Here is a 22141-nt window from a genome sequence, read left to right as displayed (position 1 = left end):
CATTTAGCATTAGTTTTTTGGGATTGGCTAACTTCACTTAGCATTATCTTCTCCTACTCCATCCATTTATCTGCAAATGCCATGCTTTTATTCTCTTTTATTGCTGAATAATATTCCATTGTTCATATATGCCACAATTTTTATTCATTTCTACTTTTAAAATATGAATTTAATAAGAATATATACTACTGTCTTTATCTTCCTTTTGTTTTACAATTGTCTTTGTAGTTATATATATTTTATTTTTGGTCATACTTGAGATTGAACTCAGTGACGCTCTGCCAGGGAGCTTTATTTTCAAGACAGCTCTTGCCATTGATCCTTCCATTTTCTTTTTTTTAAGTTTTTATTATTGGTTGTTCAAAACATTACATAGTTCTTGACATATCATATTTTACACATTTGATTCAAGTGGGTTATAAACTCCCATTTTTACCCCGTATACAGATTGCAGAATCACATCGGTTACACATCCACTTTTTTACATATTGCCATACTAATGTCTGATGTGTTCTGCTGCCTTTCCTATCCTCTACTATCCCCCCTCCCCTCCCCTTTCCTCCCATCTTTTCTCTCTACCCCATCTACGGTAACTCATTTCTCCACCTAGTTTTTTTTCCTTTCCCCTCATTTCCTCTTATATGTAATTTTGTATAACAATGAGGGTCTCCTTCCATTTCCATGCCATTTCCCTTCTCTCTCGCTTTCCCTCCCACCTCTCGTCCCTGTAATATACTTTGAAATCTGGTATCGCTATATCGCCTGATTTATACTTTCTGCTTAGAGTTGCTTTTTCTATTCTGGGTCTTTTATTTTTCCATATGAATTTCATGATTCCTTTATCTATTTCTACAAGAAATCCTGTTGGGATTATGATTGGCATTGCACTAAACCTATAGAGAACTTTTGGTAATATCGCCATTTTGATGATGTTAGTTCTGCCTATCCATGAACAAGGTATATTTTTCCATCTTCTAAGATCTTCTTCTATTTCTCTCTTTAGGGTTCTGTAGCTTTCATAAATCTTTCACGTCTTTTGTTAGGTTGATTCCCAAGTATTTGATTTTTTTTGAGGATATTGTGAATGGAGTGTTTTTCCTCATTTCTGTTTCAGAAGTTTTGTCGCTGATATACAGAAATGCCTTTGATGTATGCGTGTTGATTTTATATCCTGCCACTTTGCTGAATTCATTTATTAGCTCTAGTAGTTTCTTTGTAGACCCTTTTGGGTCTTCTAGGTATAGGATCATATCATCTGCAAATAGTGTTAATTTAAGTTCTTCTTTTCCTATTTTTATGCCTTTAATTTCTTTCATCTGTCTAATTGCTCTGGCCAGTGTCTCGAGAACTATATTGAATAGAAGTGGTGATAGAGGGCATCCCTGTCTTGTTTCCAGATTTTAGAGGGAATGCCTTCAATTTTTCTCCATTCAGAATAATGCTAGCCTGAGGCTTAGCATAGATAGCTTTTACAATGTTGAGGTAAATTCCTGTTATCCCTAGTTTTTCTAGTGTTTTGAACATAAAGGGATGCTGTACTTTGTCTAATGCTTTTTCTGCATCTATCGAGATGATCATATGGTTCTTATATTTAAGTCTATTGATGTGGTGAATAACATTTATTGATTTCCATATGTTGAACCATCCTTGCCTCCCAGGGATGAATCCTACTTGATCATGGTGCACAATTTTTTTGATGTGTTTTTGTATCGGATTCCCCAGAATTTTATTGAGGATTTTTGCATCTAGGTTTATTAGAGATATTGGTCTGTAGTTTTCTTTCTTTGAGGTGTGTTGTCTGGTTTCAGAATCAGGGTGATGTTGGCCTCATAGAATGAATTTGAAAGAGCTCCCTCTTTTTCTATTTCCTGAAATAACTTGAAAAGTATTGGTATTAATTCTTCTTTAAATGTTTTGTAAAACTCCGCTGTATACTCATCTGGTCCTGGGCTTTTCTTGGTTGGTAGTTTTTTAATGGCTTCTTCTATTTCATCCATTGATATTGGTCTGTTCAAATTGTGTGTATCCTCCTGAGTCAGTCTGGGCAAATCATATGACTTAAGAAATTTATCGATGTCTTCACTATCTTTTATTTTATTGGAATATAGGGTTTCAAAATAATTTCTAATTGTCTTCTATATTTCTGTAGCATCTGTTGTGATATTGCCTTTTTCGTCCCATATGTTAGTAATTTGAGTTCTCTCTCTTCTTCTCTTCATTAGCTTGATTAAGAGTCTGTCGATCTTATTCTTATTTATTTTTTTGAAGAACCAACTATTAGTTTTGTCAATTTTTTCAATAGTTTCTTTTGTTTTCATTTCATTGATTTCTGCTTTGATTTTAATTATTTCTTGCCTTCTACTACGTTTGCTGTTGTTTTGGTCTTCCTTTTCCAGGACTTTGAGATGAAGTGTGAGCTCATTTATTTGTTTTTTTTTTTTTCTTTTTTTGAGGAATAAACTCCAGGCAATGAATTTCCCTCTTAAAACTGCTTTCATTGTGTCCCATAGATTCCAATATGTTGTGTCTGTATTTTCATTTATCTCTAAGAACTTTTTGATTTCCTCCTTTATATCTTCTGTAACCCATTGATCACTCAGTAACATATTGTTCATTTTCCATGTGATGTAGTATTTTTCCGTCCTTCTTTTATTATTGATTTCCAGTTTCATTCCATTATGATCAGATAAAATGTATGGTATTATCTCCACCCCCTTATATTTACTGAGGGTTGCCCTATGGCATAACATATGGACTATTTTTGAGAAGGATCCATGTGCTACTGAGAAAAAAGTATATCCACTTGATGATTGTTGATATATTGTATTTTTTATTGGTTTTTCAAAACATTACAAAGCTCTTGACATATCATATTTCATACATTAGATTCAAGTGGGTTATGAACTCCCATTTTTACCCCAAATACAGATTGCAGAATCACATCAGTTACACATCCACAATTTTACATAATGCCCCATTAGTAACTGTTGTATTTTCCTACCTTTCCTATCCTCTACTACCCCCCCTCCCTTCCCCTCCCATCTTCTCTCTTTACCCCATCTACTGTAATTCATTTCTCTCCTTGTTTATTTTCCCATTTCCCTCACAACCTCTTATATGTAATTTTGTATAGCAATGAGGGTATCCCTTCATTTCCAGGCAATTTCCCTTTTCTCTCCCTTTCCCTCCCACCTCATGTCTCTGTTTAATGTTAATCTTTTCTTCCTGCTCTTCCTCCCTGCTCTGTTCTTAGTTGCTCTCATTATATCAAAGAAGACATTTGGTATTTGTTTTTTAGGGATGCTTAGCTTCACTAAGCATAATCTGCTCTAGTGCCATCCATTTCCCTGCAAATTCCATGATTTTGTCATTTTTTTAGTGCTGCATAATACTCCATGGTGTATAAATGCCACTTTTTTTTTTTTTTTATCCATTCATCTATTGAAGGGCATCTGGGTTGGTTCCACAGTCTAGCTATTGTGAATTGTGCTGCTATGAACATCGATGTGGCAATATCCCTGTAGTACACTTTTTGAGGTCTTCAGGCAATAGTCCAAGAAGAGCAACAGCTGGGTCAAATGATGGTTCCATTCCCAGCTTTCCCAGGAATCTCCACACTGCTTTCCAAATTTGCTGCACCAATTTGCAGTCCCACCAGCAATGTACAAGAGTACCCTTTTCCCCACATCCTCGCCAGCACTTGTTGTTGTTTGACTTCAAAATGGCTGCCAATGTTACTGGGGTGAGAATGTATCTTAGGGTGGTTTTGATTTGAATTTCTCTGCTAGAGATGGTGAGCATTTTTTTCATGTACTTGTTGATTGATTGTATGTCCTCCTCTGAGAAGTGTCTGTTCAGGTCCTTGGCCCATTTGTTGATTGGGTTATTTGTTTTTTTATTGTCTAATTTTTTGAGTTCTTTGTATACTCTGGATATTAGAGATCTATCTGAAGTGTGAGGAGTAAAGATTTGTTCCCAGGACGTAGGCTCCCTATTTACCTCTCTTATTGTTTCTCTTGCTGAGAAAAACACTTTTTAGTTTAAGTAAGTCCCATTTGTTGATTCTTGTTATTAACTCTTGTGCTATGGGTGTCCTATTAAGGAATTTGGAGCCCGACCCCACAATATGTAGATCAGAGCCAACTTTTTCTTCTAAAAAAAAAATTGTGCACCATGATCAAGTGGGATTCATACCTGGGATGCAAGGTTGGTTCAATATTCAGAAATCAATAAATGTTATTCACCACATCAATAGACTTAAAGATAAGAACCATATGATCATCTTGATAGATGCAGAAAAAACATTCGACAAAGTACAGCATCCATTTATGTTCAAAACATTATAAAAACTAGGGATAACAGGAACTTACCTCAACATTGTAAAAGCAATCTATGCTAAGAAACCGTTTGCCCCGAATCCACATCAACTCAGCATTGCCTAGTGATCCTGAGCAAACAGCATTTAGACAGTTTAAGACTCCCTATGCCCGCACAGTTGAAGAGGTCAGAGACTTGATCTCTCCACGCCCACCGCCATGTTGGATCCTCCCGAAGTGACCTCTTATGTTAGTGATTTTTAATGTCAACTGAAAGCAAAAAACTAAAATAAAGTGAGTCAAGATCTCCCTCAGGTTCACAGAAACTTGCATGATCATCATGTTTTTGTACATCCAATATCAACTCTGTTTTTCTTTTCTTTTGGAGTTCCACTATAACCAACTGGCTCATGCACATTTTAAGTCCCAGAATCAGTTGAAACATCATTTCATTTTTTGAAAAACCATTGTGCATTCTCAAGTTTGTGTTTCTTTTTTTTCAAATTAAATTTTATCAAATTATTTTTTATTTAATTGATTTTTAAGTACATGACAGCAGAATGCATTACAAATTTTATTACACATATAGAGCACAATTTTTTCATATCTGTGTATATAAAGTGTGTTCATGCCAATTCATGCCTTTATCATGTACTTTGTTCTTATTTTTTATTTTTTTTTGCATTACAATTTTTATTACACATATATGCCACAATTTTTTATACATCTGTTTGTATATAAAGTGGGTTGACACCCAATTTGTGTCTTCATACATGTACTTTGGATAATGACATCCATTCTCATTCCACCATCCTTGTTAATCCCCTGCCTCCTCCCTATCCCTCCCACCCCTCTGCCCTATCTAGAATTTACCTATTCCTCCCATGCTTCCCCTCCCTACCCCACTATGAGTTAGCCTCTTTATATCAGTGAAAATATTTGGCATTTTGGGGGGGGGGGGTTAACTTCACTTAGTATTATCTTCTCCAGTGCCATCCATTTACCTGCAAATGTCATGATTTTATTATCTTTTATTGCTGAGTAATATTCCATTGTGTATATATGCCACTTTTTTTTATCCTTTCATCTACTAAAGGGCATATAGATTGGCTCCATGGTTTAGCTATTGTAAATTGTGCTGCTATAAACATTGATGTGGCTGTGTCCCTGCAGTATGCTGTTTTTAAGTCCTTTGGGTATGGTCCAAGGGAGGGATCACTGGATCAAATGGTGGTCCCATTCCCAGATTTCCAAGGAATCTCCATATTGCTTTCCATAGTGGCTGCACCAATCTGCATTCCCACCAGCAGTGTGTGAGTGTACCTTTTTCCCCACATCCTCGCCAACACTTATTATTCTTTGTCTTCATAATAGCTGTCATTCTGACTGGAGTGAGATGATATCTTAGAGTAGTTTTGATTCACATTTCTCTGATTGCTAGAGATGATGAGCATTTTTTCATATATTTGTTGATTGACTGTGTATCCTCTTCTGAGAGTGTCTGTTCAGGTCCTTGGCTGTTGGGGTTTTTAGCCCCTGTCTTCTCTTGATCAGCACGAGAAGCCAGAAAAGCACACCCCACCAGATCAAGCCAAGAAAGGTAAAGGTTGACTGGCCACCCACCCCAGCCCTCCCTCATGGGAGGACAATCATATGTGCCAGGGAGAACAGTCAAAGCAGGATCTTGTTTAATAAGGAAGTACACACAGTGTATATACTGCACAGGAGCCAATAAGAATAAAGGTCAGATGGGTGGAGCAAGTTCACGTGTACACCCACCCCATAGTCTCTAAGGGAAGGCACAAGCTGTCCACGAGGGTGGAAGAGTCCTGGACCTATCCTGAGGTGGTCCACCTCCTCCGTCACCGCCCACAGCATCACCTCCTGGCTGATAGCCAGGAGCTGTCCCAGCCACGTGTGCAGCCTCAAGACCAGGAAGCAGGAAGCCATGCCCTACACTTGGCCCATTTGTTGATTGGGTTATTTATTTATTTATTTTTGTTGCTTAGCTTTTTGAGTTCTTTATATACCCTAGAGATTAGTGCTCTATCTGATGTGTGAGAGGTAAAAATTTGCTTCCAGGATGTAAGTTCTCTGTTCACCTCACAAATTATTTCTTTTGCTGAAAAGAAACTTTTTAGTTCACTCCCATCCCATTTATTGATTCTTGGTTTTAATTCTTGCACTGTAGAAATCTTATTAAGGAAGTTGGAGCCTAATCCCACATGATGAAGATTAGGGCCTACTTTTTCTTCTGTTAGATGCAGAGTCTCTGGTTTAATTCCAGAAAGACGTGAATGATCTATACAATGAAAAATATAGAACCCTAAGGAGAGAAATCAAAGAAGACCTTAGAAGATGGAAAGATCTACCTTGCTCTTTGGATAGGCAGAATTAATATTATCAAAATGACCATACTACCAAAAGCAATATACAGATTTAATGCAATTCCAATCAAAATCTCAATGGCATTCCTCAAAGAAATAAGAAAAGCAATCATGAAATTCATCTGGAAAAATAAGAGACCCAGAATAGCTAAAGCAATCCTTAGCAGGAAGAGCAAAGCAGGTGGCATCACTATACCAGAACTTAAACTATTCTACAGGGCAGTAGTAACAAAACAGCATGGTATTGGCACTAAAACAGACTAGTAGACCAATGGTACAGAATAGAGGACACAGAGACTAACCCATAAAATTACAATTATCTTATATTAGACAAAGGTGCCAAAAACATGCACTGGAGAAAAAAATAGCATCATCATCAAACAGTGCTGGGAAAACTGGAAATCCATATGCAACAAAATGAAATTAAACCCCTATCTCTCACCATGCACAAAACTTAATTCAAGTTTGTATTTCATACTCACTTTCAAATAAAACTGCCAGAGGTTACAAAGTCATCTCCTGGGTGCAGTGTGCTCTTTTCTAATAAAATGTGCCCCCAGTATACCAAGGTTTCCTGTCACAAATTTACTCACAAGGCTTTCTATCCTTTCAAGTGAACAAAGACTCTTGCCATGGGACACATGTGCTCAGAGGCAACGTGTTAACAGTCTGAATAAACATTGAGAAGAGTCAGCTGGAGCTTGCAAACATATCCAGAAGCCACAACTTCCCTTGGATAAGGACACCATGAAAATCCTGAAGGGCTTTTCCTAGCTCCCCAGGCTCCTTTCCCTTCTCCTCCTTCCACCTACCATTCCCTCCTCAGTGGAGGACAGAATGCCTCCCCTTTCCCCCTGCTCTTTTGGAATGCAGTCTGCGCAGACCCAGGACACCTTGGCACCACAGAAGAGACCTTCCCTAGGACCAAGCACACAACTTGGGCACCCGCCTGTCCAGGAGCTGGGGAGCCAGCAGCGAGGAGGTGGCACCAGCAGTACAAATATGGCTGGGACAAGCAGGGTTTAGCGGCAGTCCTCCTAGAGGTCACTCCAGTGCGGCTTGCTCCCCTTGATGTGGGAGAGGTGAGGAAAGGAGAAGACCTAGGCAGCTTGCCAGGCAGCCTTAAGCACCTAAACCTGGGCACGTGAGACCAATTAAGAAATACCTTCTTTGGTTGTTAAGTTCACAGGTAGCTAAGTCCTGCCAAATAGAGTACAATGGGGAAAAATATTAGGGGCTGGTAATCAGTCTGGAGTGTGTCAGATAGTACAGTAGAGAATGTAATAACAGTGTTCCCTGAATACTAGGCAGAAAGGTTACATGGTAAGTGTCCACCACACTGAATTTCAATACCCATAGCAATCTTTTAAGTCCACTTTTTTTCATTGAACTATAATGTAGACTTTTAAAAGTCCAAGAAATAAAATTAGCTTTTTAAAATTTACAACATGAATACACCTGTACATCTGCCACCCAGATATTTGAAAAGAGCTTTAACAATTTGCCCCAAACTTCTCTCCTGGTCCTTCCAAGTTCTTATCCCATCCAAGGGGTGCCACCCTACTGAAATATATATTAGTTTTTGTGTTTTAAATTATTTATTTATTTTATTATTAACTTATGCATGCTAGGGATCACCATTGAGTTATATCTCCAACCTGTGGGAATTTTCATAAATCTTCTCTTTATTCTGAACTCTGCCCTTGGTTTCCCATGAAGCTCTCACCAAGTCCCTGGGGATCTTTTCATTGCCATATTCTCCTTTTTTTAAATCTATGACTGAGCTTCCTGATGAGATATTTTACATACATCTCATCTCTGTCTTAAAACTGCTTCATGATCCCACCTGCCCAAACATGTTTTAGTCATAGTCTTTATCTGGGTGAATATTGCCATCACCTGCAGGAACATCTCACCCAAAGCTTGAGTGGCATCTGAAACACCTTCCCTTCCCTTTCTTACAACATTGTTCTACCTCTTTAGCACCTATCAAAAGTATCTTTTTTTCATATAGCACTTGTTCTCATTTAAGCCCTCATCATTTTTTCCATGAATTATGCATTGTTTTTATTCATGTGACTCTTCAGTAACTTAACTGAAAACATATTTAGGGCCTAAACTTGTGAGGTAAGTGATGTAAAAGAATACAATTGGGGAACAGGGTTCCCCTATAGAGAAGACCTCTCAGAAGCCTGAAACAATAAAGGGAAATGTTCAGATAAGTGAGAACTGCATAAATGAACATCCTGAGGCAGGAAAACATTCAGAACATTCCAGAAGTTGAATTATCAGTTACTGGAAACTGCCATCCAATGAGAATGGAAAGGTAGTCATGGGTCAGATCCTAGATCAGATGGGCTTTCTACAGTGATTACAGAAGGAAGTAGAACTTTAAAGTAGGAGAATGACACAACTTTAAATGTTAAGATGACCACTGAATTCCATGTGGACCACATTGGATAGAAGCCCCTCTCCCTATGCCCAGACTTTTAGGATTGCCAGGAATTATCTCTAGGTGCTCCTGATTCTGAAACCAGATGAATTAAGATTTATCTCCCATACCACTTCCAAAATAAACTTTAAAATCTTTATATTGGACTAGTATTTTACTACATAGCCTTTGCCTACTTGCTCAAAACTAACACTCTTGGGCTGGGGTTGTAGTGTTCACCTAGCAAGTGTGAGGCCTTGGGTTCAATCCTCAGCACCATATAAAAATTAAATAAATAAATATTGAGTCCAACTACAACTAAAAAATAAATATTAATTTTTTTTAATTGACGCTCTCTAAAAACATCTGGTACTTTAACCATATCAAACCATTTAAATTTTTTTTCTTTTTAGATATACATGACAGCAGAGTGAATTTTGACATATTATACATACATGGAGTAATGAAGCATAAATTATTCTAATTAGGATCCATTCTTATAGTTGAACATGATGTGAAGTTACACCAGTCATGTATTCATATATGAACATAGGAAAATTATGTCTAATTTATTCAACTCTCTATCCTATTCCTATTCCCCTTCCCCTCCCTGCATTTCCTTTTGCCCAATACAATGAACTTCTAATCTTCCCTCCCCATTCCACTTATTGTATAATAGCATCGAATATAAGAGAGAAAATTTGGCCTTTGGTCTTTGGGGACTGACTTATTTCACTTACCATGATAGTCTCCAGCTCCATCCATTTACCAGCAAATGCCATCATCTCATTCTTCTTGTGGCTCAGCAATTTTCCAATGTGTGTGTGTGTGTGTGTGTGTGTGTGTGTGTGTGTGTGTGTGTATTATATTTTCTTTATTCATTCATCTGTTGAACAGCACCTAGGTTGGTTCCATAGCTTAGCTATTGTGATTTGTGTTGCTATAAACATTGATGTGGCTGTATCACTGTAGTGTGCTGGTAATATACTGATTTTAAGTCCTTTGGGTGTATGCAGAGGAAAGAGATAACTGTGTCAAATGGTGGTCCCTTTCCAAATTTTCTGAGGAATCTCCATACTGCTTTCTAGAGCAGGTGCAACAATTTGAAATCCCACCAGCACTATATGAGTGTATTTTTCCCCACATCCTCACCAACATTTTTTATTACTCATATTTTTGATAATTGCCATTCTGACTAGAGTGACATATCTCAGTGTAGTTTTAATTTGCATTTGTCTAATTGCTACAGATGTTGAATATATATTTTTCATATATTTCTTGACTGGTCATATTTCTTCTTTTGTAAAGTGTCTGTTCAGTTTCTTTGCCCATTTATTGATTGGGTTATTTGTTATTTGATGTTGCTTTTTGAGTTATTTACAAATCCTGGAGGTTAATTCTCTGAGATTTTTCCCATTCTGTAGTCTCCTCTTCACATTCTTAATTTCTTCCTTTGTTGTGAAAAAGCCTTTTAGTTTGATGCCATCCCATTTATTGATTCTTGATTTTACTTCTGGTACTTTAGGAGTCTTGTTTAGGAATTCTGTTCCTAAGCAGACATGATGAAGAGTTGGGCCCATATTTTCTTCTAGTAGGCACAGGATCCCTGGTCTAATGTCTAGATCCTTGATTAAGTTTTGTGTGGGGTAAGAGAAAGTGGTTAAATTTCATTCTGCTACATCTGAATTTCCACTTTTCCTGTATGTTTTGATGAAGAAGCTATGTTTCTCCAATGTATGTTTATGCTGCCTTTGGCTAGTATGAGATACCTGTATCTCTGTGTCTTCTATTCTGTTCCATTAGTCTTCATGTCTGTTTTGGTGCAAACACCATGCCATTTTTGTAACTATGGCTCTTTAAGTTTTGATATTGTGATGCCTCCTGCTTCATTTTTTTCACTGAGGATTGCTTTGGTTATTCTGGGTCTCTTATTTTTTCAAATGAATTTCATAACCACTTTTTCTATTTCTGTGAAGAGTGTGATTGGAATTTTAATAGGAATTGCATTAAGTTTATGTAGCACTTTTGGTAGTATGGTCATTTTGACAATATTAATTCTCTCTATCCAAGAACATGGGAGATCTTTGCATCTTCTAAGGGCTTCTTTAGTTTCTTTCTTTAGTGTTTCATAATTTTCATTGTAGAGATATTTCACTTCTTTATTTTGTTAGATTGATTCTCAAAGACTTTTTGTTTGTTTTTTAAGGCTGTTGTGAGGAATAGTTTTCCTAATTTCTCTTTTAGTTGATTCATTATTGATGTATAGACACATGATTGATTTATAGGTGTTAATTTTATATCCTGCTACTTTGCTGAATTTGTTTATGGTGGTGTCTTTTGGGCCTTCTAAATATAGACTTATTTCCTTGGCAAATAGGAATAATTTGAGAGCTTTTATTCCTATTCATATCCCTTTAATTTCTTTCTTCTGTATAATTGCTTTGGCTAGAGTTTCTAGGACTATGTTGAATAGAAGTGGTGAAAGAGGGTCTTCCTGTCTTTTTCCAGTTTTTAGAGGATATACTTTCAATTTTTCTCTATTTAGAATGATGTTGGCCTTGGGTTTAACATATATAGCTTTTACGATATTAAGGAATCTTTCTACTATCCCTAGTTTTTATAGTGTTTTGAATGTGAATGAATTCTATATTTTGTCAAATGCCTTTTCTTAATCTATTAAGATAATCATGAGATTATTTTCCTTAACTCTATTGATGTGGTGAATTATTGATTTCCACATGCTGAAACAACCTTACATTCCTGGGATGAACTAAACTAGTTCTACCTTTAAATATGTTTTTGTATGGTGAATTATTGATTTCCACATGCTAAAACAACCTTACATTCCTGGGATGAACTAAACTAGTTCTACCTTTTAAATATGTTTTTATATGCAATTTCCCATTATTTTATTAAGACTCTTGCATCTATATTCATCAGGGATATTGTTCTCAAGTTTTCTTTCCTTGATGCATCTTTGTCTGGTTTTGAATCAGGGTGATACTGGCTTCATAAAATATGTTTGGAAGGGTTCCCTCCTTTTCTATGGAATTATTTGAGGAACATAGGTGTTTGTTCTTCTTTGAAAGTCTGGTAGAACTTGGCTGAGAATCCTTCTGGTCCTGGGCTTTTCTTCCTTGGTAGGTTTTTGATGGCATCTTCAATTTCATTGCTTGAAATTGATCTGTATAAATATTCTATGTCCTCCTGATTCAATTTGGACTCATTCATTTCTATGTCCTCCTGATTCAGTTTAGAACATACAATCTAGAAATTTGACAGTCTTCAAAATTTTTTATTTTATTGGACCATAAATTTTCAAAATTTTTTCTTATTATCATCTGTATTTCAGTAGTGTTATGTCTTGTTGATGTAAAATTCCCTGAAGCAGTATGAAATGACCTTCTGGGTCCTTTCTCATTAACTTTGGCTTAAAGTCCATTTTATGTGATATGAGGCTAGAATCTCCTGCTTATTTGTGAGATCCAGATAAATGATATATTTTTTCCCATCCTTTTAGCTTCAGTTTGTCGATGTCTTTGCCTATAAGGTGAGTCTCTGGAAGACAGCATATTGTTTTGTCTTGTTTTTAATCCAATCTGTCAGTCTATGTCTTTTGATTGATGAGTTTAGGCCATTTATATTCAATGTTATTATTGAGAAATTATTTTTGTTGCTAGTCATTTTGATTTCTTTCTGGTTTTTACTTTGAATTTGTTTTTCTTTGATTGACTATTTTTCTAGTGTAGTTCCTCCATTTTCTGGTTTTAACTTTTATTTCTCACTTCTTCATGAAATATTTTATTGAGTATGTTTTGTAATGCAGGCTTTCTAGTTTTGAATTCTTTTAACTTTTGTTTATCATGGAAGGTTTTTATTTCATCTTCAAATCTGAAGCTTAATTTTTCTGTGTATAGTATTCTTGGCTGGTATCCATTTTCTATCAGAGTTTGATATATATTATTCCAAGACCTCTTAGCTTTGAGGGTTTGGATTGAGAAATCAGCTGAGGTGCATATTGGTTTCATGTAAACTGTTACGTTTATCTGGCAATATTTAAAAGTCTATCCTTATTCTATATGTTAGACATTATCATAATACTGTGACTTAGTGTGGGTCTGCTGTAATTTTGTATATTTGGCGTCCTATAAGCCTCCTGTATTTGATTTTCTATTTAATTCCTAAGGTTTGGAAAATTTTCTGATATTATTTCATTGACTAGATTGTGCATTCCTTTGGTTTGTATCTCCAAGCCTTAATCTATCCTGATAAACACTATATTTGTTCTTTTCATGTTATCCCATATTTCTTGAAAGTTCTGTTCATGGTCTTTTAAATCTTTTCTCCATGGTCTACTCTATTTTAAAGATCATTATTTTGTCTCCATTATGTAAAACTTGATCTTCCAAGTGGTGTAGTCTGTTCATGATGCTTTTCATTGAATTTTCTATTTGGTTTATTCATTTTGGGGATATCTGCTTGATTTTTCAGAATCTCTCTTTATTAAAATGTTCTTTCACTTCCTCTGTGCTATTTCACTCCTTATGTCAACCTATACCTTGCAGATAAGTTTAATTATGAACATTCTAAACTATTCTCTGAGATTTCTTCCACCATGGTATTTGTTAAGGTCTATAAACAAGTCAGGATGGCACCTGGTATTTTGCCAAGAAATGTTAGAGTCTGTAAACAAGTCTGCATGGTGCCTGGCAAAATGCCAGAGGGAGTAGTTTGTAAAGTAACAAAAGCAAGCCATTAAGTGTGGAGATTCCTTATTGGTTGACTGCTGTATCTATTTTATGCTAATTAGATAAGCTGTGTAAAATGTATAAATACCGCTCCTGTCCTACAATAAACGGTTCTCACTCCTGCTGTACCAACGTACACAAGTTGTTCGTCACCCCCTGGTTATTTTGCCCAGCCAGCCGGGCTGCGGCAGGTATTGGTGGACTTTGTTATTGAAGTATCTTGGTTTTTGGAGGGTGATTTTTTTCCCTTGCTTTTTCATGTTGTTTGTGTGTCTACCTATCTAAAATTATGATTTTAAGGCAGTAGAGTTTCTACATTGTGGACTTATAGTGTCCTTGAAGGTTTCCAGTACATCACAGTTTAGTGGGAGACAAATTATAACACACAATACAAACAATATATAGCATTAAATCAAATAGTTCCTATTATGACATCTACAATACTAATTGTCACAATAAATAGAAATCATGTGGTCAGTTATTGCCCATAGTAATCAGGGTAAGTTTGCAAAGGATTTTATAATTTCAAATGATGGACAGGGAGAAAACAGACGTGACATAGAATGTGATAATTATAAGGAAGGAAGAGAGAACCTAGAAGTAAAAAATTAAAGGAAGAGTGAAAGAGAGAACAATCAAAATTGGTTGTTAGGAGCAGAAAAGGGAGAAAGAGAATCAAGGGTAACAGATAAGTGAGAGAAATAATATATAAAATTAAAAAAATAAAAATAAAAGAATACAAAATAAAATCAAAATATATTACTCATCCTAGTCCTGAAAAACAGATTCATGAAAAAAATCTGTCTTCAAAAATACTAGAAATGAGAAAAAAATATGAATATGTATATGTGTGTCCATGAACCATTCAGGTCACAATGAAACAGAAAAGAAAAAAATAATAAGAATTTAAAATTAAGAAAAAAAAGATCTTAATGAAAATTTAAAGAATTTTTTCCACTAGAATTTAAAAGATTCTCAGCTTCCCTACTCAGCAGTGTTAGATGGGATGGGCTGCAGTGTGATATCTGCTCCACTCTCAGATTAGGATTGCTGGAGTGTGAGAGGATATCCTGTAGGTAGAGCTTTTAGTGGTGGGGTTTAGGCTTTGGTAGGCTTCAGGTTCTTCATTGAATAGTGATTAGTTTGAAGATTTTAAATCAGCATACTGGCAGGGCCCAGCAGTTATCAGTTCATACTGGAAGACTGCACCCCAGAGGTCTCCCCTAGGTTCTACTCATGTGGTGGAAGAGCCAATTTTTAGCCCCCTCCATCACCTGTGGACCCTATGTTTCCTTGTCTATCAGGCTCAGTCTTCATTTCTTCCACCCTTGTGAATTCCTGGCTATGCACATCTCTCTCAGAAAGTAATGCAAGTGGCAGGATTGAAGGGGAAGGAAGAAGCTGGGTGGATTTCCACAATCAGTATACCTTTGTGCAAACCTCTCTCCATTTTTAGTTTCTCCTTGTCACTTAGATACACTCTATGTCATACAGTATGGGTTTGCCAGGAACAATTTCCCTCATCTGCCAGTCCCTGCACAATGGCTGCAAAATCATTCCTTCCTCTGGCCTCCACAAGCAGCAGGAGAGATACATCTTCTTCCCCACAGAAGGAAATTATGTAGCATGCCTTTCAATTTAGTTGGGCAATACCTTTGAACTCTGATCTCTCCATATCCAAACATGCCTCAGGCCTTCTAAAAACAAAATAATTCCCTTATCCCTCCAAGTTGCTCTTGGAGGGACATCTCTGGCTATTGCCTCCTATGTTAGTCACTACAACCCCAGCAATGGCACTGGGGATTTATATCTCATTTTATTATATCCAAACTTCTGAGTCCCTAACCTGTTTTGAATGTCCAATATTAAATCTCAGTAAAGCCCCCCCCCCTTTTTTTTCACTCACCTTGCTGAGGAGCTGCCTATCTGCTTTCTTGATTTCACACCATGGAGCAGCCAGGAAAATGACCTCATGTATTCTGCCATCTTGAGAAACTTCTACATAAGGTTTTGGAGTTTTTCATACCATATGTGTGTGTGTGTGTGTGTGTGTGTGTGTGTGTGTGTATATACATATATATATATATATATATGTGTGTGTGTGTGTATTTTATGAAAAAATATAGATATTTTATGAAAATAAATATATACATATATTTATTTTATGAAATGCTGATTATGGTACTGACTATAGAAAATATTTAATACTATTGGAGAAAAGCTAAACCCAAGACTTAGTTAAAACAATTAACTTTTAATACACAGAGCACTATGAAGAAAAAGGCATCTCATTGAAATGATAGTATTAACCAGTGAATCTGTACTTCACCCACAGGAAGGAAAAATTGACTATAAGACTGCTTTCACTATGAATCTGTCTAACAGAATATCCACTGGGGATTCAGGTCTCCCAAGAAAATGGAAGGATCCTGCTGAAAGCTGTCTTGAAAGAATGAGCTCAGTGGTAGAACATCACTGGATTCAATCTCCAGTATAACCAAAAATAAAACGCAACAAAATATAAGTAAAAAGACAAGTATAATACAAAAGTGAGATAAACATACTAGTATATATTCTTATTAAATTCATATTTTGAAAGTTTGTATTATAATTTTGATAATTTGCCTTGTTCTGATTGGTCTAGTGTGAGGGTAAGTTATAGATGTATGTAATATGGAAGCATGTACACAGTGAGGTAGGAATAGCTAGAAATGTAAAAAACACAGGAAAAATTTATTCACCTGATATTCACATAATAACCAGGAAAACTGTATAAGTTTTGAGATGATGCCTTAGTCAAATAATAAGAAGAAAAAAAAATTTCCTTAAAGTTCAAATATAAAAATACAAACCTTTGTCAAGACACATGTTGTAACAACATTGCAGGCACCTCTGAAGGGCTAAAATGATATATAAGATCACCAGTAACTGGGGATCTCTGTTCACTGGCCCCCAAATTGCTTGATTCCTGTAAGTATTTTGCTTTTAGGAAGGGTAGCTGGATGGACTGTGACCTCCTGAACTGTAGCCCAGAACAGTGAAACAATGATGGTAGAAAAGTGGTGAAATCCGGACAGAGTGTGCAGTTGAATTAACAGCAATGCTTTGAAGTAAATTGTTAGCCTCATCACTATACCTTGTTTTATATGAATCATATAAAATATTAATATTAAGTGAATCTGGGTAAAGGGCACATGAGAACTTCCTACACTATCTTTTCAACTTTTCTATAAATCTTAGATTACTTGAAAATTAAAAGTTTACCAAAAAATGTGGGAAGGAGACTTAACTATGTACCTATGTACCGGTGCACACAAAAACAAACCTGAGCTGTAGTGATGTTCTGATAACAGCAACAGAGATGAATACACAAGTGTCATTTCAAAAACAACCCATGGAGAAAAGAGGAAGTAGTGGTTGGGAAAAGGGCACATGGGCCTCCTGAGTGCTGGCCATGTTTTACCTTCTTGACCTGAACTGGGGTTGCACACATGTCTTCATTTTTGGTAATTCACTGAACTGTACTTTTTATTACATACCCTTCAATCAAAGAAAAGATTAAAAATATTTCAGTATTACTGGCAAATACTTTCCCATTTCTGGTAAAGGTGAGAATGAACACAGAGTATAGAAATAAATGAGGTGTACAAGTGGCGGGGGGATCCTGTGTGGGCCCAGATACAGCAGTCATTAGACTATAAGTCTAAAGTTTTTAAACCTGGAAGGACCTTGGAAATAACCAAATTTAGCCCTGGAAAATTCTTCATGGAGGCAGGTTTGCAGGTGCTGCTGTGTTGGGAAAGGCAGGGCCAGACATGGGTGTCTTAACAGAGCTCTCAGGAGATTCTGAAGCAACCACATATATGCCACAGAGACATCTGGGGAGTGAAGTGATTTCAGAGCCAGAGTATCCCAGAAACTCACAAGAACCATATCCTCGGCCTGGCTTTCTGTATAACTAAATCTCAAACCCATAGTAAAGACTACTGAGATTTGAGACCCCCACTAGAAGTATCAGTAAGTTCCACCAACCTTAATAAGATTATCATAGACACGTTTTGTTATCATCATGAATTTTTTTACCCTAGAAATATCACTGTTTTTTCAATTTAATTTAGGTTTCATTCTTCCAATACAGCATTAATATTTTAACATATTTGTTATTTATTAAGTAATGGCAGGTCATAGTTTATAAACTATTAAAATATAAGGGCTACTAAGCTATGTATTGAAGTTGAAAAATGAGAAAACTAATCAGTCAGAGATATTATAACTAGTCAAGAGTTTCTAAAATTCAATTCTCTTTTTTCAGACTGATAAATTCAACTGAATTTCTCCCCATAATTATTGTCTAATAAGATGAACTTATATATACTAGTTTTGAGCTTGGATTCTTTCATTTATAGTTCTGTTAGTTGTGATTTTTCTGAAAATTTTTTCTATTGAAAACACTTCAACAGTATGTTGGCAATCATGCACAACAAAAAAATCTTCATTGGATACTTAAAATAAATTAAGGTGCTTCTTATTAATATAAGAGTAACTCATAGTATATTAAAGGTGAGTTTAATAACTTCTTTTAAGAAATAACAATTTTAGGTAGGCAATTGTGAAGAAAATTATCATCATAAAAGCCAAAGCCACATGATTCTTCCATAAACTCCAAGGTGAGAGATTGATGCCCTGGTTTGTCAAGAATTCTTCACCAGTACATCTGAAATTCAACACAAAAACATATGACTATATTCCTAACATCTTTCAAATTGTACTCAATATACTTGCTATTCCTTTGTTAAAGAAGTCTATAGGTCATCTAAATATTCAGTATTTGTCATTTCATAAGTAATAGCTAACAGTCATTGAGTACTTCAAATTTTGCTAGATATACTAAGCAACCTGTGCCTGACAGCTTAGTTAATTCCTAAAACAATCTAAAGGAATATAAATATTATGCATATTTCAAAAAGGAGATGATGCAGGCTTAACTCACTTGGCCAAGTTTACAGATTCACACTATGAACCAATTTCCTAGGCTTCTCAGATTCATCTGTTTTCAAATCTATAATGCTGCTCTCTTCAAAGGAAATACTGATCAAGTAAATTCATTTTCTCCTGGTGGGAAAGCCTCAGTTTTGATGATGACAACTCTGTCCCCTGTTTATATGATCAAAGCTCCTTAAATTCTGCTTACATCACAAGACAGTCATCCAAAAAATAGGCTAAGAATTTTAAAACCAGAACCATGGGGGAAAAGGGCTTGTGAACAGAATTCTGTTCTGTCAGCTCTCACACCAATACTATAATGAGCATTGCAGATAGTCAGCACAGGAAGATACCAGCAGGTCTAGGATCAGGCTCAAACCTTAAGTAGCAGCTGGAGGAGAGCAGGATGGAGTGCCTCTGTCACAGGTGAGAAAAGCACCTGGGCAGGGCCTACCAGTAGCCAATAATCCAGAGGTTCACAGACTATAAGCCCTTAGTAAACGGTCAAAATTCTCTATTACAAATTCAAATGTTCTGAAAAAGAACTCATTTTTTTCACATTCAATAATATTTTACTGTTAAGAGAACAAGAGTTACACAACATGTTCACATACATTAGTGCACAACAACTCACTTTACAAGTTAGAAAACTTAGGCTTAGAAAGTCTTATTGACCTTGAAAGGATCCTTACCAGATCTAAGGCCAGGGACCTTTCCATATCATACTATTATAGTAAGCAAACCCAATGTAACACTGAATGCAAACTTACATCACATAATTGGAACAGCTACTGCTTTCTGTTGTATTGAGTTCTGGACAGTAGTTTCGTCCCAAAAATTCATTGTGTTGCAAAGCCTAAAACACAAGGGGGAGAAGGGCAAGATAAATCGTTTCAAGGTATTATCACAAGGGGGCAAGTGATTATCACAATTATGTCCTCAAGTTTAATGTTTATGATTATTTCTAAAAAATGTTCTCTTTCTTGCCATGTCTTTGCCACAGCAAAGTACCTAATGTTCCCTGGAAATAAAGTAGACTAGGGTTGAGATGCTGGTTCCCATCGGATAAGAAAGGAGAACTCTCGTTAGATTAGACTGTGGTTACTTCCTTCTCTCCCAATTTTATGCCTCAAACACTATAATTAAAACAATATAACAGTGAAATGGTTCTGTGATTGGGTTTGGAGTCTCTGATGGCTTCATAACTGTGGCATGCTTGGTGGCTAGGAAGTTTCTGTGCAAAGACACAGAATGCCTGGCTGCTAGGAAAATTTCTGTGCAAAGACATGGGATGCCTAGCTGCTGTAGCAATGCTCTGCATAAGGAAGATCACCACAATGTTTCACCAAGCTCCACTGCACCTGAACCTGTCCATATAACAGTAAATTTAAACAATGGACTCTTTTGAGAGCTACACAAACCTCTTAACATTACATATTGCAACTAAAGAATGTAAGTGAGGAATAAGCTGCATAATGTTACTTACTCTGTAAGCTGCCTAATGACACAACGAGCAATAATGTACTACTGATGCCAATGATCTAATGTAACTTATTGATATAAATAAAGCTGACAGCTTGGCTATTCTGCTATTCTGCCTCTGCATCTTGTCTCTGTGTCTCTTTTTATTTTCCTTACATAATAGAGCTCAAAGAATATTGCTGATTTATAATAGCAATCTTCTCTTATTTATTTTCTTCCAATCAATTTTAATTATGATAGTCGAAAATGTAATCATTCTATATTGACACAGGTTATTTTGGAGTTGAATAGCTCATGAAAGACAATATGGTTTTGAGTATTATGTGATTTTCGTTCTGTTCTAGTTTTACTTTTTGATATAAACTATAAATTCTAGTCTCTCATCCTCTCATTTACTTCCTTATTTAACTAAAACACAACATGTTTATCATCAACTTTTATCTTCACATTTTACTATGAGATTTATCTATGACTTTCCTCTTCCTCAAACCATGGGGTGACTGGGGAAAACCCCATGTGACTCCAGGAACTTGTGCTAACTGAGGCTAACAGGAGAGTTTCATTCATTGCTCTTGAAAGGAGACTCCCAAATCACAGACATTCACAGCTCATGGCTGGGGAAATGAGCTGTTCAGGCTTTATTTTGCTTTTCTCATAGCTTGGAAACACATGTACTGTAACAGATGAAGACAACTTACCAAATAGCCATAATGAGGGATACTGAAGTACTCAAGCCATGAGAGCCAAGGTGGAAGAGGAGTGAAAGTCAGCAATATACCCAATAAACCCTACAAAAAGCAAAGACCATGAATCAGAACCCAACTGGTGATTTTATGAAGAATTCTAGATAATAGCCTTTTCAACTTTCAACTCTACAACTTTCCAAACATTTCTACTAGGATCAACTCTCTTCATATTCCTTCCATTTACTCTAAAAAAAAGATCTTCATCGTTTGAATGTGTATACACCTCTGTGTATCTAAGGTTGTTTATTATTTTAAAGGAAGGACCATTTCCTATAATCTTTATAATATATACTATTTGGACTATCTAAAATTATTAATACTATGTCCTCAACATTCTCTGTAACTGCACACAATGGAAATTTAAGAAGTAGTCATTCCTTGGTACCCGAGGGGGATTGGTTCCAGAACCTCAGTTCACAGATACCAAAATCTTCAGATATTCAAATACCTTATTTTTAAAATGGTGTAGTATTTGCATGTAAATCATGTACTTCCTTTTATACTTTAATATTACTTTCTATATATTTCAAATCCTTTCCATATTCCTTAATGATACTATAACATAAATGCTATATAAGCAGTTGACAACACATATTTTATGGCATAATGACTAAAAAATGACATTAAGAATAATTTGAGGTTCAGAATGCAGGCTTCAGATTACCCAAAGCCTAGAACTGATAAACACAATAATATGATGAAGTACAGCAGGAAAATATGGTCAATACTTCCATTTAAAGCTATCAGAAATCAATATTACAACAGAGACACTAGGAACGACTTCTCAAAACACAAGGAACAGCTATGAGGTTCACCTAAATGGTACCAAGTACCACTAGGATAGCAAAATAATGACAATGTTGTATGTGTGCCCACATTTAGATTTGACTTAACCAAGTGCTTCATATAACACATACCATCTCTGAGTAATATGTGGTTTCATGACTATGGTTTTAAGGTTCTACCAAGAACCTTTACATAATATTCAGTCAAAGCATCCAATAAATCAAAAAATTCATCTGTATTTATTAAAGGATATTTTATTTAT

At 36.0% G+C, this 22141-nt stretch overlaps 1 long non-coding RNA gene across 1 annotated transcript; it reads right to left on the bottom strand.

Annotated features, from left to right (window-relative positions):
• Positions 1 to 18510: 18510 nt before the first annotated feature.
• Positions 18511 to 21622, bottom strand: LOC143642097 (uncharacterized). The gene is made up of 3 exons (XR_013155579.1): positions 21046 to 21622; positions 19636 to 19721; positions 18511 to 18596 (listed from the first exon to the last, which is right to left on the bottom strand). It is a non-coding gene; the product is annotated as an uncharacterized LOC143642097 (long non-coding RNA).
• Positions 21623 to 22141: the final 519 nt, after the last annotated feature.

The sequence above is a fragment of the Callospermophilus lateralis genome, chromosome 8 (assembly GCF_048772815.1).
Source record: "Callospermophilus lateralis isolate mCalLat2 chromosome 8, mCalLat2.hap1, whole genome shotgun sequence".
NCBI classification, from domain to species: domain Eukaryota; kingdom Metazoa; phylum Chordata; class Mammalia; order Rodentia; family Sciuridae; genus Callospermophilus; species Callospermophilus lateralis.
The sequence above is the reverse complement of the archived record's forward strand: the minus strand, read 5'-3'. Positions and strand labels throughout refer to the sequence as shown.